The following is a 15,232-nucleotide window of genomic DNA, read 5'->3' as shown; positions in this document are numbered from 1 at the left end:
TGCGTGCCAAAGTGGCTGCATTCATTTCAGTCGAGGGAGAATGGGTGTCTATTTCTTTTCACAAAGAGATTTGTCATCTCCGCTACAAGTGAGCAGCATGATCCTTGTGTGCAGGAACATCAGAGCACATGTGGGTCTCCGGGTTGGTGCATTTAATTTAACTGGCCTTCCTTACACTAGAGGCTGTAACCTCCAACAATATTATCTCAAAAGGCTAAAGAAATCTGGAGGAGATATAACAAGAGCCTTACTGGATCAGACCAAGCGTGCAGTGAGTCCAGCATCTTGTTTCCAGTAGTGGTCACATACAAGCAGAGGCGTAGCGCCAACGGGGCGGGGAGGGGCATGTCACCCCGGGCGGAGCCGTGGCAGAGGCGTGGCCAGGCCACAGAGGGGGCATAGTGTGGCGTTTTGGGGCATGGCGGGCACCACAGCAGCAGGGGCACAGCGCGCTCACGCACCCCAGGAAGAGTTTCCTCTCGCTTCGCCTCTGCACGCAAGATTTTAGGAAATGCACAAGCAGGTCTCGAAAGCATTCATTCTCTGAATCAGAGTGACTACTTGTGAATGCAGCAGTCTTGGCTGATCATAGAGTGATCACAAAGGATCGGTCATTTAGTAAATATTGTGTGATGTCTAAAATGAACTCCATGTATAGAGGCAGTTTACCTTGGAGTGCCAAAACAAACAGGAAATTGCTATCACCATGTCCTGTTTGTGAGATTCTGCAAAGGAGGATATTGCAGTTCAGCAGAATCAAGTGGTGAGGATATTTTTAAATCCATTTTCTTGGCCAAGGGGGGATAAAGAGAATCAGTAGGCAAATCGAAAACAGACCCGTTTTGGAAGAAGGTTATTCTGTGCCTTTCTTTGTAGCACGTTGTCAATCAGCCATCTGTTATAGTGGGGGAGGATGGTTTAGTGGTGTTTGTTTTAATTGCAGAGGATCTTAAGTTCAATCCCAGCCAGCTCCAATTAAAAAGAACAAGTAGTAGGTGATGTGAAATTTCTTTGCCTGAAACCCCGGAGAGGTGCCGCCAATCAGAGCAGACAATACCAACCTTGAATCTGTTTATTGAATGGTCTCACGCTTAACATGAGGCAGCTTCATCTGGTCAGTCTAGAACATAGGTGTCAAACTCGCGGCCCTCCATATGTTATGGACTACACTTCCCATCGTCCCCTGCCAGCATCATGCTGGCAGGGGATGATGGGAACTGTAGTCCATAACATCTGGAGGGCTGCGAGTTTGACATCTGTGGTCTAGAAGATGGTTTACTATTGAATTCTGCTGAAGTTAGAAACTGATTCTGAGATCTCGTATGTTGGTTTGACTGCTTTGACTGCTGAGGTGCGGATTAAAATCCCTGTTCAGCCAAGCTCCGTGGGGTATGTGTTGTGACAGAGCTGTGATGGAAGGGACCCCTGAGTATGCTTTCTCTTGAAGGAAAAGTAGGATAGAAAGACGGTGCAGGCTGCAATGTTTGAGCCAGGGATCCTGAACATGAAGGTTTCATTGATAAACCCAGGGGAGAGCTCCTATCCAAGAGTCCCTTCTGGGCCTCGAATGCTGGATGCTTCCCACTGCTTTGCACTTAAGCAGAATTACTTTAGAAAGCGCTGCTGGCTAGAATTTACCTGCCTGCTATAAAACAAGTTGAAATTAAATAAGGGGGGAAGCTCCAGCAGAAACAGGCCCATAAATTTACATGGGAAGTTATCCTCTGCTCCTCTGCACAAAAGATATTCTCTTGTTGAAACATATTTATATATATGTATAGATTGAACAGTTTAATGTGCCCCAAACTCTAAAGTGTTTCCATTGGGAAGCTGAAGTCTTTAATATCACCTGCCTAAATTTTACAACTCAGCCCCACCGTTAGTCTTTTTAAGGGCCCTATTACAGAACCTGTTCTCTGTCTAACTATAGGAGATTATTGACCTCAGATATCAAAGAGCCATCTCTTCCTTGCTTGTAGGTTTGGCAAACGACATGGTGGGGGGGGGGGTTGCAGGATTAATGGGTAGGACGTTTTGTTGGATGGCAGCATTTGGGAATTTGGCTTCCCAGCGGCCTGATCCTCAAGATTTATTTCATTTACAAGCAACATGAACGGCGAGCAACAGAATGAGTATGTGAAGCTGATGTTATTCCATGATAGTACTGTCTCTTCTGACTGGCAGCAGCTCCCTCGAGGGTCTCTCAGACAGAGGAAAGTCTTTCCCTACAACTCTAACCCTTTACAATTGATTTGGGACCTTCTGCCTTCAAAGCAGGTACTTTGAGCTGTGTCCCCTCATGCTGGCAGGAAAGTGACTGGAGAAACAGGTTCACCAAGAGGTAAGGGAGGACCATACAAAGTTATCTCCATGAGCAAGTCTGGAGAACCACACATCCAGGATTGGTACCTGGTTCTTGCGCAAGCAAATGCAATAGCCCCTTCTCACTTGAAAGTATTTATACCCAAACTAGGCCAGGAGGAGCCAAAGGGATGCTGTGGATGGAGGTAGGGGAGAGGGTGAATTTGTGCCCAGAGGTAGGGGTCAAGAAGACCTGTTTTTCCTCCAGTTGACAGCTTAAGGACACCTGTCAGGCTGAAAACAGATGTTTTTCAAGTGCTTTAGGAATCTATCCAATTAAGGCCCACTGTGCTGCTGGCATGTGCTAGCTAGGCAGACCAGAGTCCAGTCAGGCAAGAAGCCAGGCATAGTCAAACAGTCCAGAGTCAGGGCAGGTGGCAAGCAATGGTATGGTCAAGGTAATCCAAAGTTAAGGCACGTGCAGGAGATCAGGCAGGCAGGCTGAGAGCTGTAGGGCAGAGGGAGACTAGGCACGTGAAGCTTATCAGGAACTACAGTTGTTGCACCCAGGCAGAGCCAAGCCCAAGGCAGTTGTTTATATAGAAAGTCCTGGCTAATGAGGCTGGGATTCTGCAAGAGCTCAATCCTCTTCAGATGCAAATGCCTCCATCTTGCAGAGCCTTCTGCCATTCCTAGCAGCAATGCAAGCACTTCTCCTTTGACTCTGTAGCTGTAGCCTCTGTCTTTGCCTCCTTTGAGCTTGCTCATTACTCAGCTCTTTGGATATTCCTGATGGCTCTCTCAGCTGCATGGCATCAGGCTCTGCCTTGGTTTGCAAGGAGGGGTTTGAAGCTGGCTCTGCTGACTGCATCTCCTCGTGAGGAGCCAGCTCTGGTTCCATAGTGTCTTTGGGCTCTACGTGAGAGTCCTCAGTGCCCAGAGACTGGCTCATGACACCCATTATTGACAAGGTAGGCTATTTCTGCTCTGAATGTCACCATTGCTCCTCTGTCTAAAGTGGCAGAAGGTACCCTATTTGCTAAAGTGGGTACTGGCCAATACTATCTTACAACTGGATGGGGAAGCATGATACGGTTGGGCAGTGTGTAACCCAGCCAGTCCTTTCTGTGTTGCTTGCTTGCCCACCCAGCCTCATTTTCCTTCATTGTGGTGACTGGTCTCTTGTGAAACCCACTCAAACTGAGAAATATTGGGGGGGGGGAGCTGAAACTTCTTTTGATGGAGCACACCTGGCCACTGAAAGGAAGTTGAAACTCAGTTGTAAATCAGTCTCGCTGCGTGGCCATCAGCTGGTTTTAAAAACCTGGTAACTGCATGTTAAAAAGTACACACCTGAAGCTGTATTTTATGCATAAATGCTGAGCCACAGAAAGGCTCAACTGTGGTTTGTGCTCTTAGCAGCAGCACATCTGTTTTCAGTCCCAGAGCCAAGCCCTGGATGATGAAAAGCAGTAACCAGGAAAAGACTGTGTATGCATGTGCAGAGTGCCTTTCTCTCACTGCCCAGTAATTGCACACAATCATTTCAAACTTGGCGCTTCTCATGTTACAAATTAAGCACTGGACAGAGCAGCAGCCAAGAGTAACTACTGCCACTATAGTCCTTCTTGGAGAAGTCTGGTCTTAGTTTACCCAGGCCCTGGTGACTTCCAGAATGTGCTACTGTAATGCATTCTATGTATTACAGAGCCAGCCTTTGCAAAGCTCTTGGAAACGTTGACTGTTTCCAGATGTAGCTATCCAGCTATCTAGGGCAGTGGTTCTCAACCTTCCTAATGCCGTGACCCTTTAATACAGTTCCTCATGTTGTGGTGACCCCCAACCCTGACATTTGTCCATTTTACAGATGGAGAACACTGATGCAGAGAATCTTAGGTGACCCCTGTGAAAGGGTTGTTTGGTCTCCAAAGGGGTCGTGACCCACAGGTTGAGAACCGCTGATCTAGAGCAAGTTGCTCTTATCAGGTCACACCAGTCTGAGTCCAGCTTCCCTGCTTCTAATTCTCTGTAGGGAGCAAATTCAAAGACTTCTGCCCATTGCATGTACTTTGCTTTTTAGCCCATGTGCATGGTTTGTTAGGGCAGTTCCATAGAACCTTCTATTCTACAGCACACCCAACCCCCTCTTCTCCAAGCGCATCATGAAGGGGAAGATCAGTCATGGTAGGCAAAGCTGCCTTCTGGAGAAAGTTGTCCAGCATTAGGTGGTTTTTATATAGAGAACTCCTTAGGGGTCTGCAACCTGCGGCTCTCCAGATGTTCATGGACTACAATTGGCCATGCTGGCAAGGGTTGATGGGATTTGTAGTCCATGAACATCTGGAGAGCCACGGGTTGCAGACCGGGCTTAGAATGACCTCCTGGGAACTTCAGAATCCTCCACAAACTCAGCTTGTGCCAAACAGGCCAGTCTTGTGTCCTGGTGCCTGGGCAGTGGTTTCAGTGCCATCCAAGTCACCCATATTGGCACCAGACAGTTCTTTCTCCAAGCAGGAGATAGCAAGCAGTCCTCCTACGGGGTGGGGAGGAGGGGGATGCAGCTAAGGACCGCTTCCTCTGTTAGATGGTTGGAGGGAGAAAGAAACAGCAATGATCATTCTTCTCTTTTGTCCATGAGGAAGTTCATTGAAAAGACAAATGTGACTGCTTTGCACATCATTGGAAAGTGTGGAATGGGAGAGCATCTGTTGGGATGCATTCGCAGCATTGTGGGGAGGGTCCTGCGATTCTGATGGATGAGCAGCTGAAGCAGCAAGGATAGCTTTGGGTATGTTTCTTTTTTAAAACACATCTGTTCACAGTTCCCTAGCTGTCACTGCACACCTATGTACACTGTTCCTCTGCAGTGTTCCTCTGGGTGTATCCCACAATTCCAGCCCAAACTGGAAAAAAGCACAGAAGGTGATAACTGCCCTAGAATTCAGGTCCCCCCCCCCAAAAAAAAGTCTCCTTCCATTTCTAAATTGAGCAGGGGCAAGTTTCTAACCCTCCTGTTTACAAAGATGTGCTTGGAAATATCTGGGCAATGCCAGCTGAAATCTTGGAGGCCAGCAGAGTTATCAAACAATGGCATGCGACCAGGGTTTTTGGAAGGTCACATCTGCTGTTATGAATCTGACTGTGCTTTGAGATCGGCTTCTGATGCCCTTCTTTTTGGGCCTTTGTGTTACCTGAGCTGAGGTGAGTGGGCACACAGGACCGGCCTTTCTGAGCCGAGACTTTAAAACTGTAGAACATCTTGTCTCCTGACGTTTGTTCGGTTCCTCAGTTCTGACCTTATGCAGGCTTGGCAGGACATTTTTTAAATTCCAGAAATCCTTTAAAGTTTCTGAAGGTTGACGTTGTTTCAATCTTAACTGTTGGTTTTACTTGATCTTTCTGCTAATTGCTGTGTTTTTTAAAAAATTATCTACTTTTATTGGCATGGAGGGTGTTTTTTAAAAGTATGGTTTTTTTCACGTTCTGTGCTGATTGTTGCTGGTTCTTTTCGTACCTGGCTGGTTTTTGAGAGACTGCTCTGTGTATGTATCTGTGCTTGCTGTTGTTTTAAAAATACACTTGAAGCCATTGTGGCCCTGACCTGGTTAGCTCAGGTCAGCCTGATCTCATCAGACCTGAGACTCTAAACAGGGTTAACTCTGGCAAGTATTTGGATGGGGGGCTTCCAAGGTTCGTGGCAAACCACCTCTGAGTGTCTCTTGCCTTGATAACCAGAGGTTTCCAGGAGTCAGAGGTGACTTGATCCCCAAAAACTGTTTTGAACATTTTTTTTAAACAGAAAGGCAGGAATCAGTGGTTCCTGCCTGAGGTACAAGTAGCCCTAGCGGTATGCATCAGAGACTTTGGGGATACACAAAAAAATTACATAATGAGAGCCTTCGTGGTGTAGTGGTTAAGAGCAGGTGGATTCTAATCTGGAGAACCGGATTTGATTCCCCACTCCTCCACCTGAGTGGCAGAGGCTTATCTGGTGAACCAGATGTGTTTGCACACTTCTACATTCCTGCTGGGTGACCTTGGGCTAGTCATAGTTCTTCAGAACTCTCTCAGCCCCACCTACCTCCCAAGGTGTCTGTTGAGGGGAGAGGAAGGGAAAGGAGTTTATAAGCCATCTTGAGCCTTACAGGAGAGAAAGGTGGGGTATAAATCCAAACTCCTACTCCAACTCCTCCTATTCTTCTTCTTCTTCTTCTTCTTCTTCTTCTTCTTCTTCTTCTTCTTCTTCTTCTTCTTCTTCTTCTTCTTCTTCTTCTTCTTCTTCTTCTTCTTCTTCTTCACTAATATGGCAGTACAGTTTTAGGGAAATGGTTTCCAAGAGGTACACAAGTGAAAAAAAGGTTGGAAACTGCTGCCCTAAATAAACAAACATAAATAAAATTGTGAGAATTGTTTAAAAGGTAGGATACTGATCTCTAAATAAATAAAATACGGATTCCAGGAGTCCAGTGGGTAGAGCATCAGTGCCTTGTATACTTTTTAATATGAGCAGCAAAATTACAGAAAAAAGGTAAAAATATTACAGAATAAGCGGTACCCAAAGAGCAGCTGTGAAATTCAACTATTCTTCGTGCAGAAGATGAATTACCTGGATGCAGAATTTCAATTTCTTTTTTTTCCTCCCTCTTACGCTTTCCTTAAAAATTCATTTAAATTCACAATATACACAGCCCTGGGCATATTGAATTTTCCCAATCATCAGAGAACTCTGTGGAGTATCTAGGGAAGCCGAATATAACAGCCAGAGAGCACTTTGATACAGCGAGATATTCTGTTTGTAGTCTGGTGTGCTGCTTGCACTGTAGCCCCCCTCCCCCACCCCCACTGTGGAGCTGAGCCAGTGTGTGGAAAACGAAAAGGGGCTGAGGGCAGGTTCAGAAAGGTGCTGATGCACCCCAAGGGATGTGGGGTTTTGCTGCACGGAGGACTCAACCTGTAGCACCCAACACAATATGGGGCTGCTTCTAGAAGGTGATGGTATTGGAGGATCTTTTTGTCTATTTAATGGGCCTTTAGAAGCAGAAATCCAGATTAAACTGCTGATATACCTAAGATTCTTTTATTGGCCTGCAGCCACACACACACACCCCTTCAAAATGTCTTGTGTGACAAGGATCCTTAGAAAGACCCAAATAGGGACCAAGTACGCAAAGATGTTATGTTGCAGATCTGGGATCAGATTACCTGGCATTTAAAAAAATCTACCAGAATGGTAGCAGCTAAGTGGTGGCGCTTTTGACACATTGCAGGCAAGGAGAAAGAATACAATGGGTAAATTCTTTCTCCCTGCAATGTGTTCCCCAATCAAAAGTGCCTCACTCAGCTGCTACCATCCTGGTAGATTTTTTTAAAACGAAGGCACTTTTCTGCCCCTGTCCTGGGTCAAAAATCAATCCTAGAACCTGTATGATTTTGCACATGTCCAGTTTCTACTGGGGAAATGGCAAAAGGGAGTAGAATTTATTCCCCCTGTCTCCAGCACTGCTGCCTCAGTTCAATTTGCTTCTCCCCATAGCTGTGTGTTTAGATGCTGTACTACTGGTAAGGGTACCTGATGGCAGATCCTGGATGAAATGCAGAGTTTGGTCCTGAAACAGATAGCCAGTAGCATTACCATTGACAAGGCCTGCGTTTATCTGACGATCATACTGCCAGATAGCTTCTGTTGAAGGCTGAAAAATTAATGAAATCTGAACTTGAAATCAGCTTGGTCCCCAGCCCCTTCTTGTCCCCCCGCCCCCCATTCCACCTAAAAGGACCAGAGCTGATATAGCATAAGGGCTGAAAAAGAGCCCTGTGACCCAGGAACTCTTCCGTTCAAATCTCCCTTTTGTTCTAGGCAAGCCGCTCCTTTCAGCCTCTTCCCCATCTGCAATATGGATATGATAATATTGGCCTACCTCTCAGGACTGTTGTAAAAATCACAATAATATAATGTATATGGAGCATTTGCAGCTGTAGAAAATATTATGCAAATGCCTGCTATTAATGTGGATACATTAATAATATTCACAATGTCTTTTTTAAAAAAGGAAATAAAAAATAGATTCTACGAGTTTAGGGCATTTGCCTCCCTAGGGGTAGGGAACCTGCAGCTCTCCAGATGTTCAGGAACTACAATTCCCATCAGCCTCTGTCAGCATGGCCAATTGGTAGGGGCTGATGGGAATTGTAGTTCCTGAACATCTGGAGAGCCGCAGGTTCCCTACCCCTGCTATAGAACTACAGGTCCGGAACTGTGTGACCCTTCATACCAGAAGCTTAAAAGAAGCCCCTGGTGTTTCCAAGCTATCTAAAATTCATCCATTAACATTTCTGTCTGCAAGAGCCCCACTGGATTCACCAAAGCAGCCTGGTTTCCCCCCCTCCTCTTCTGTCTGCATTCAAAGCATGTTAGAGCTTCCAGCATCTCTTCACAGAAAGGTGTTTCCTCCCCCCCCCCAACTGAAGCCTTCTTTTGCTCTCTCCCTTGCTAATTACAATCAGTTCCAAGCAGATGTTCTAAGGTTAACAAGTGTCTGTATTTTGGGAAGTCAAAGTCATGAATTAAAAATTGTTTCTTGCAAACTCTTGTCAACCTTGGAAAAAGTGGAGGGTTTTTTCCCTTGAAGAGCAGGGAAATGTAAAGTTGAGCTGCTTGGAAGGGGAGATCCTGGCACCCCCACCCCACCCAATAGTCATTAAAGAGCCACCAGTGCCTTCTAAGGGCAATTCCGCACATTAGTAAAATAGGTTCGACCCAGTTCCCTGAGAAGGGTACTGACCTAGGTCAAAGCCATTGTTGTTCCCCACTGCAACCAGCTTGATCCCAGCTCAAAGGGTGGAATCATCCTGTGCCTCTTTGCCGCTCCGTTCCAATTGGCTACTGTTCTACGGCCATGTTCCGTCTATGCCCACACACGTTATTAAAAAAACTGCCACAGGAATGGAGGGACGAAGGTGGCGTTTTTTTATTGGCCAGTTGTACGCATGCCCGAAACACTCAGCTGTGATAGGCTGAGTGGGGGACTCCTGGCACCAGAGATTCTGCACTTTACTGGAATCGAGCTGAGTTCGAGCGTGGTTCCCTGAAAAAGTAGTAGTTCCCAACTGGAGTCGGAAATTTGACCGTTACACGGGGCGAAGCTGGTACAAAACCACGTCGATCCCAGTGGTTGAGTGGAGCACTTAGGTCGAACGCAGCTCGAACTTAGGTCGATAACTCAAGTGCGGAATCGACCTAAGTCTGCATAGGAGGAGCGATTCAGTTCCACCCCCAGTAAATGGGGAAGTTATTTCTCCTTCTTTAATGAGCAGGGAAACTGAAGGTTTTTAAAGGTCTTCCAGGAATCTGGTGAGCCCTGATGGACCAGTGTCCCGATGGTATTGTGAATCTCATTTGAAAAGATCTCATTGAACCAGAGGAGGAGGTATGAGCTGGATTCTTGAGCGGGGTTGAGGAAGAGGAATGTAACCCTCCCATCTGAAAAGCTAAGAAGTCCAAGGGAGCTGGATGGACCTTGCCAGGAGGCTGCTAGAGGTGACTGCCTAGGACAGCAGTCCCTGAAGAACATAAGCCTGTGGGTGACTTTGGAATGGTTCATGAAATTCTCTTTCTGCCAGACGCTTTGCCTGTGGCCTGTGTGAGCCCTCCCTGTGTCTAGCATCTCAGGTTTCATCTTTTTTGCAGATAGGATACCTGTTCCCACACTTGTCATTGCCAGTTTGGATAATATCCTCCAAATATTCAGTTTTCTTGGTTTTCTGATGAGTATTTATATGTTATTGTTGAAGCTGTTGGAAGTGGGGAGGCTACAGCCAAGCACCCTTCCCACTGCAGTTGTACCCCCTCCAGCCAAAACCACACACAACACCCCTCCTTCCCAGCTACCAACTCAGCCCAAACACATTGGAATCTGCTACAAAGCCCTCACCCTTTTCCCCTGTGCCAATTTCTTAGGATAGTCCCTTCCCTTCCTCTCTCATCGTGCTGTTAAAAGGAGTTTAAAAAGAGGAGAAAACTGACCATGGATCTCTGCTTTGTCTAGTTTGATTCTAAGCCTGCAAGTAGAGACAGTCCAGTGTTAATCTTGGTATGGGCCTAAACATGGCCTGAATTGTTCCAGTGGTGGCGAACCTTTGGCACTCCAGATGTTATGGACTACAATTCCCATCAGCCCCTGCCAGCATGGCCAATTGGCCATGCTGGCAGGGGCTGATGGGAATTGTAGTCCATAACATCTGGAGTGCCAAAGGTTCGCCACCACAGGTTGATCTCATTGCATCTCGAAAGTTAGCAGGGTCACCCTTCCTTGGTTACTATTTGGATGGGAGACCACCAAGGAAGTCTGGGGTGACTATGCACCAGCAGGCAGTGGCAAATCACTTCTGAAATGCTACAGGGTCAACGTGAGTCTGCTGCAACTTGATGGCACAAAAGGAAGGGGGCTAAAAGAGATCTATTTGAAAGGAGCAAAGTGATGGGTCTGCTACATGGGGTGGCATCAGTTTGCCAGAGCTTAGGGTGGCCAGTGTCCTCTTGGAACCCTGCCAGGAATTAGGAGTGTCTGTTGAGCGGTCTTCCAGGGGCCACTGGTTTTGCTAGAATCAGATGGAGTTTGCTTGGCATAGCAGGGGGTGCAGCCCAGAGGAACTGTTTAATGCTCTCCCCACCACCACCACCTCCTCCTCAAGCAACTCCTAAGGCACACAAAATGTTTCCGCACTTCTCTCTGCTGGGTTGCAGAAGAACACATCAGTGCAAAAGGAGCCACTTATAAATTAACCACAGCTGTCAAAGTCCTCTGGATTTACCTCCGGATTCATCCCTTTTTCTCCCTCTCCTCAGTGAGTCATCCAACAAATCTTCTGGAAGGTGCCAAGTAGGAAAAATCAGAGAAGGGAATTTGGAGAGCAGATCTCGGTTGTGTCTGAGGGCAGTGTGGGCAGCTTGCGCCCCCAGAGGGGTGCCGTGAAAGCCAATATGCAGGACAAATGGTGTCATTAAGGAACAGGGGCATTTGGGGATGGTGCTTCTGCACCCACTCATGGGCCTTCGATTTGGGAGGAGTGCTGGGCTTTGGAGTCTGAGACGCTGCTTGGCTGACCCTGTAGAATGAGAGAACTGCAGAATAGACTCAAAGTTTGTTAGTTCCACGATGTCAGAAGAGACACGTTGTGATGCACCACCTTGTAGTTCTGGTTCTCAGTGGCAAGTCACCCTTTTGGATCATAGTGTGCCAATATTGTTTTACTGATCCAGCTTAGGCACTTTTGTTCCCCTGGGCTGCTTATATTGGCATGTTTTTGATTGATTGTTTGATATTATTGGCTTGGTTTGTTTCACTTATCTGTTGTTATTAGTATGGTTTGATTTTATTGTCTGTTTACTTGATTTTGTTTTATAGTTGCAAGCCATCTCCAACAAGTTTGGAGAGGCAGCACAGAATTGTTTTGTAATGAATGAATGAAATATGGATATGAGGACCCAGTCTATCCTGAATGCATTTGTGGTCCTCTGTCAGGTTTGGTTAACTCATACTTGGCATTCAGGCTCATTCCGCACATGCAGAATAATGCACTTTCAAACTGCTTTCAGTGCTCTTTGAAGCTGTGCGGAATGGCAAAATCCACTTGCAAACAGTTGTGAAAGTGGTTTGAAAACGCATTATTTTGCGTGTGCGGAAGGGGCCTCAGTTTCTAACCAACCCCAATCATATGTGACTTTTTCCTCTTTGCCGTTTACTGGTGATCCTAGTTGCTGATTCAGAGGTCAAGGCAAATGATAACTCATCAGGAAACAGGAAACAAAGTTGTATGCAAACAGTGAGGAAGGGGGAGCGAGTGTGCCAGTCTCTAGCCTACTCATCATCTTCCAAGCCCTGAACTGAACTGTGAGTAGACAAGGAGTAAATCACCAGCCCTCTGAGGTCAAGATCACTTGTGCTACTGAGAGCTATTCTCCTCTTGTCAGTGTGCATGAGTGAAAAATGGAACAGCACTTTTCAATGTGCTTGTGCTAGTTCCTGAAGGAATTTATGACTGTGTTGGAATTTACATTCCCAACTTCCTGTGCCTTTCAAGGCATGTCTAATTTCAGTGTTAACTACACAGGTTTTGGGAAGAGACGAGAGCCATTTTTCACCTGTTTTCTACAGTCCAGGATAGACAGAATCTGAAACTCTTAGGGTTTTATGGGATATGATTGGATCTTCCAACATATGCTTCACCGTTAAAAATCAGGGGAAGGGGGAGCTCGCATTGGGACAGGGCATATTTGACTATTCCATCCTCACTGTTTCCCCAGTAGTAATCACACACACCCTGCTGCTTTAAGCCTTGTTATGTCAAAAACAGGTACCTGGTTGGGGTGCTGTGTGGTTTCTGGGTTGTATGGCCGTGTCCTAGCAGCATTCTCTCCTGACGTTTCGCCTGCATCTGTGGCTGGCATGCCACAGATGAGAATGCTGCTAGAATAGCCCGGAAACCACACAGCACACCAGTGATTCCGGCCGTGAAAGCCTTTGACAATACAAGGTACCTGGTTATTTGTTTTCTATCAGTAAGGCTAGTAGCAGTGGGTGGATTCTGCTGGGGAAAGGGCATGCAGGGGAGAGTTAAACCTGCTCTAGCCTAACCTTGTGTCTCCCTGTGAAACCCTACCCACCACTCCATGGCTGCATTTTAAAGTTAAAGTCACACATTGGGAGATCTGATAGCCAATCCTCAACATAAGCTGTTAGTTTGGCCTCCAGGAAGCAACAAGCATTTGGGGAGAAAGACCCTCGAGTAGGGGTGGCCAACCTGTGGTGCTCCAGATGTTCATGGACTACAATTCCCATCAGCCTATGGCCATGCTGACAGGGGCTGATGGGAATTGTAGTCCATGAACATCTGGATTGCCATAGGTTGGCCACCCCTGCCGTAGAGGGGCTAGAGATCCATCTCTGTAGAAAGCAACTTCATATACAACCCTTCTTGATCCTCACAAAAGCCCTGTGAGGTAGGTTAAGGTGAGTAAGGGTGAGTGGTCCAAGACCTCCCAGTTGAGCTTCACAACTGAGTCAGATCAAATCAAATCATTTTATTTACGGTCATCGACCAGAACAGCAATAACAGAAATACACAATTCAGCAATAATGAATTACGAATCAAAGATAGTACATAGTACAAAATATATAGTCAATATTGCTGAAACTGAGTCAAAATTTGAACCCCCATTTTCTGAGTCCCGCACAAAAATGCTATGATTAACCCAAAACACAGTTGCCCTTTTTAGCATCTTCCTGATAGTGGCCTTGAAGCAGAGCCAAAATATCAGAGCGTGATTCTCACCTTCCTGTTATTGCGTGTGAGGAAAAATGGCTTGCAGATGTGAAATTATGAGGGAGAGAGGACATTGATCAGATTGCCAGGGAGATGAATTCACTGGAGCAGCAGCCGGCCTTGTGTCTCAGCTGGATCTAAGGCCTGCGGGAATAAGGAAGTAGAAATATGGGAGGGGTGAGGAGTGACAGTTTTGCTCCTTGCTCTCTTCTGATATTCCCAGGATATCCACAAATTCCAGGGTAGGCAGGGCATGGTGCAGAAGGGCATGGAATACTTGCCACCGCACCCTTCCCAAAGACAGCCAGACCTGCAATTACTGGGTGGCTTTCTCCCCGTTGTAGTTTCTGCTGGGAGGCACCCTGTCATTGTCTTGTGGCTGGGCATGCAGTCCCAGCAGGCAGATGTTGGTTGGTATCTGCATAGAGAATAGGAAGCTGGTTTCCATAGAAGATGGAATGCTTTATGAATGAGTGGGAAGGGTATGAGGGAAGAAGGGGATGGAAGGTGGGTCTAGATGGGGCTCAGAGGGTGTGGATGGGGTGCAGCAGGACAGGTTGATGCAAAGGTCTGCAACCTGTGACTTCAGAGCCAAATGTAGCTTGGTAAGGACCCAAACCTGGCTTTTTAAAAAAAATGGAAATGACATATTTATGTTAAGGTATGTTGGAGGCGTAGATGGGGTACTAGAATAACTCCTGTAAGAAGGGAATGTCTGAAAAACATATTTATGGGACCCAACGGCTTCTTGGAGATGCTTTACAGGAAGGGAAACAATAGAAGTGAACGGTTGCCAGTCATCCAGGTGTTTCACCATGTGTGCTAAAACTATTGTGTAAGGTGCTTCTGGGTATATTTATGACTTATTGTGAGACCTCATGCATGTCACTTCAAAACCTGCGGTTTATGGGTTGTTAGTTAACTCATCAATTATCAGTAATATTAAATTCCGTGGTCTCAGTTAGGCAAATAAAGTTTCTTATACTGGCTCACTGTGTATCTCTTGCTTTGCATTTTGATATAATTATAAAAGATTGCTGATCTCTTGATTTGTGCTATCTACATAGGGCTACCTTTAAACAGCATTAGAAAACTTCCGCTGGTTCCACATTCTTGGGCAAGTCTGGTGAGCCAGCATGGTGTAAGGCAGTGGTGGCGAACCTATGGCACGGGTGCCAGAGGTGGCACTCAGAGCCCTCTCTGTGGGCATGCGCAAACAGAATGCCCCCCCACACACATCTAGGCTGGCCTGGGCCACTGGGCTTGATGATTAGCATTATTATTAGCATTAGCTAATTGATTATTAGCATTAAACCCAAGACCTAGTTTTGGGGAAGCAGTGTAGGTAACCCTGTTAAGTACTGTTAAACCCCACTGATTTTCATGTGAAGAACTAAAGCGCAATCCTTTACCTGGGAGTTAGCTCAGTTGCTGGCAATGGGGCTTGTTTCTGAGTAAACCCTCCTAGGGTCGTGATTCATCCGTTGGAAGAGTTGCATGGTTGCTTCAGAGCAAAGCCACAGAATACCACCAAGCTTACTCCCGAGTAACGTGTGCCTCGGAGCCAACCATTTTTTCTAAATTTAAACCTCAGTATTCAGGTTAAATT

The 15,232-nt window shown here is 46.3% G+C and overlaps 1 protein-coding gene across 9 annotated transcripts in view; it reads left to right on the top strand.

Moving 5' to 3' along the window:
• The window catches only part of LOC125441413 (DAB2 interacting protein), a 272,204-nt gene that overhangs the window by 153,260 nt on the left and 103,712 nt on the right, over nucleotides 1–15,232 (top strand). The window lies entirely within an intron of this gene.

Source organism: Sphaerodactylus townsendi, linkage group LG12 (assembly GCF_021028975.2).
Source record: "Sphaerodactylus townsendi isolate TG3544 linkage group LG12, MPM_Stown_v2.3, whole genome shotgun sequence".
Classification (NCBI taxonomy): Eukaryota; Metazoa; Chordata; class Lepidosauria; order Squamata; family Sphaerodactylidae; genus Sphaerodactylus; species Sphaerodactylus townsendi.
This window is presented reverse-complemented; position numbering and strand designations above follow the sequence as displayed.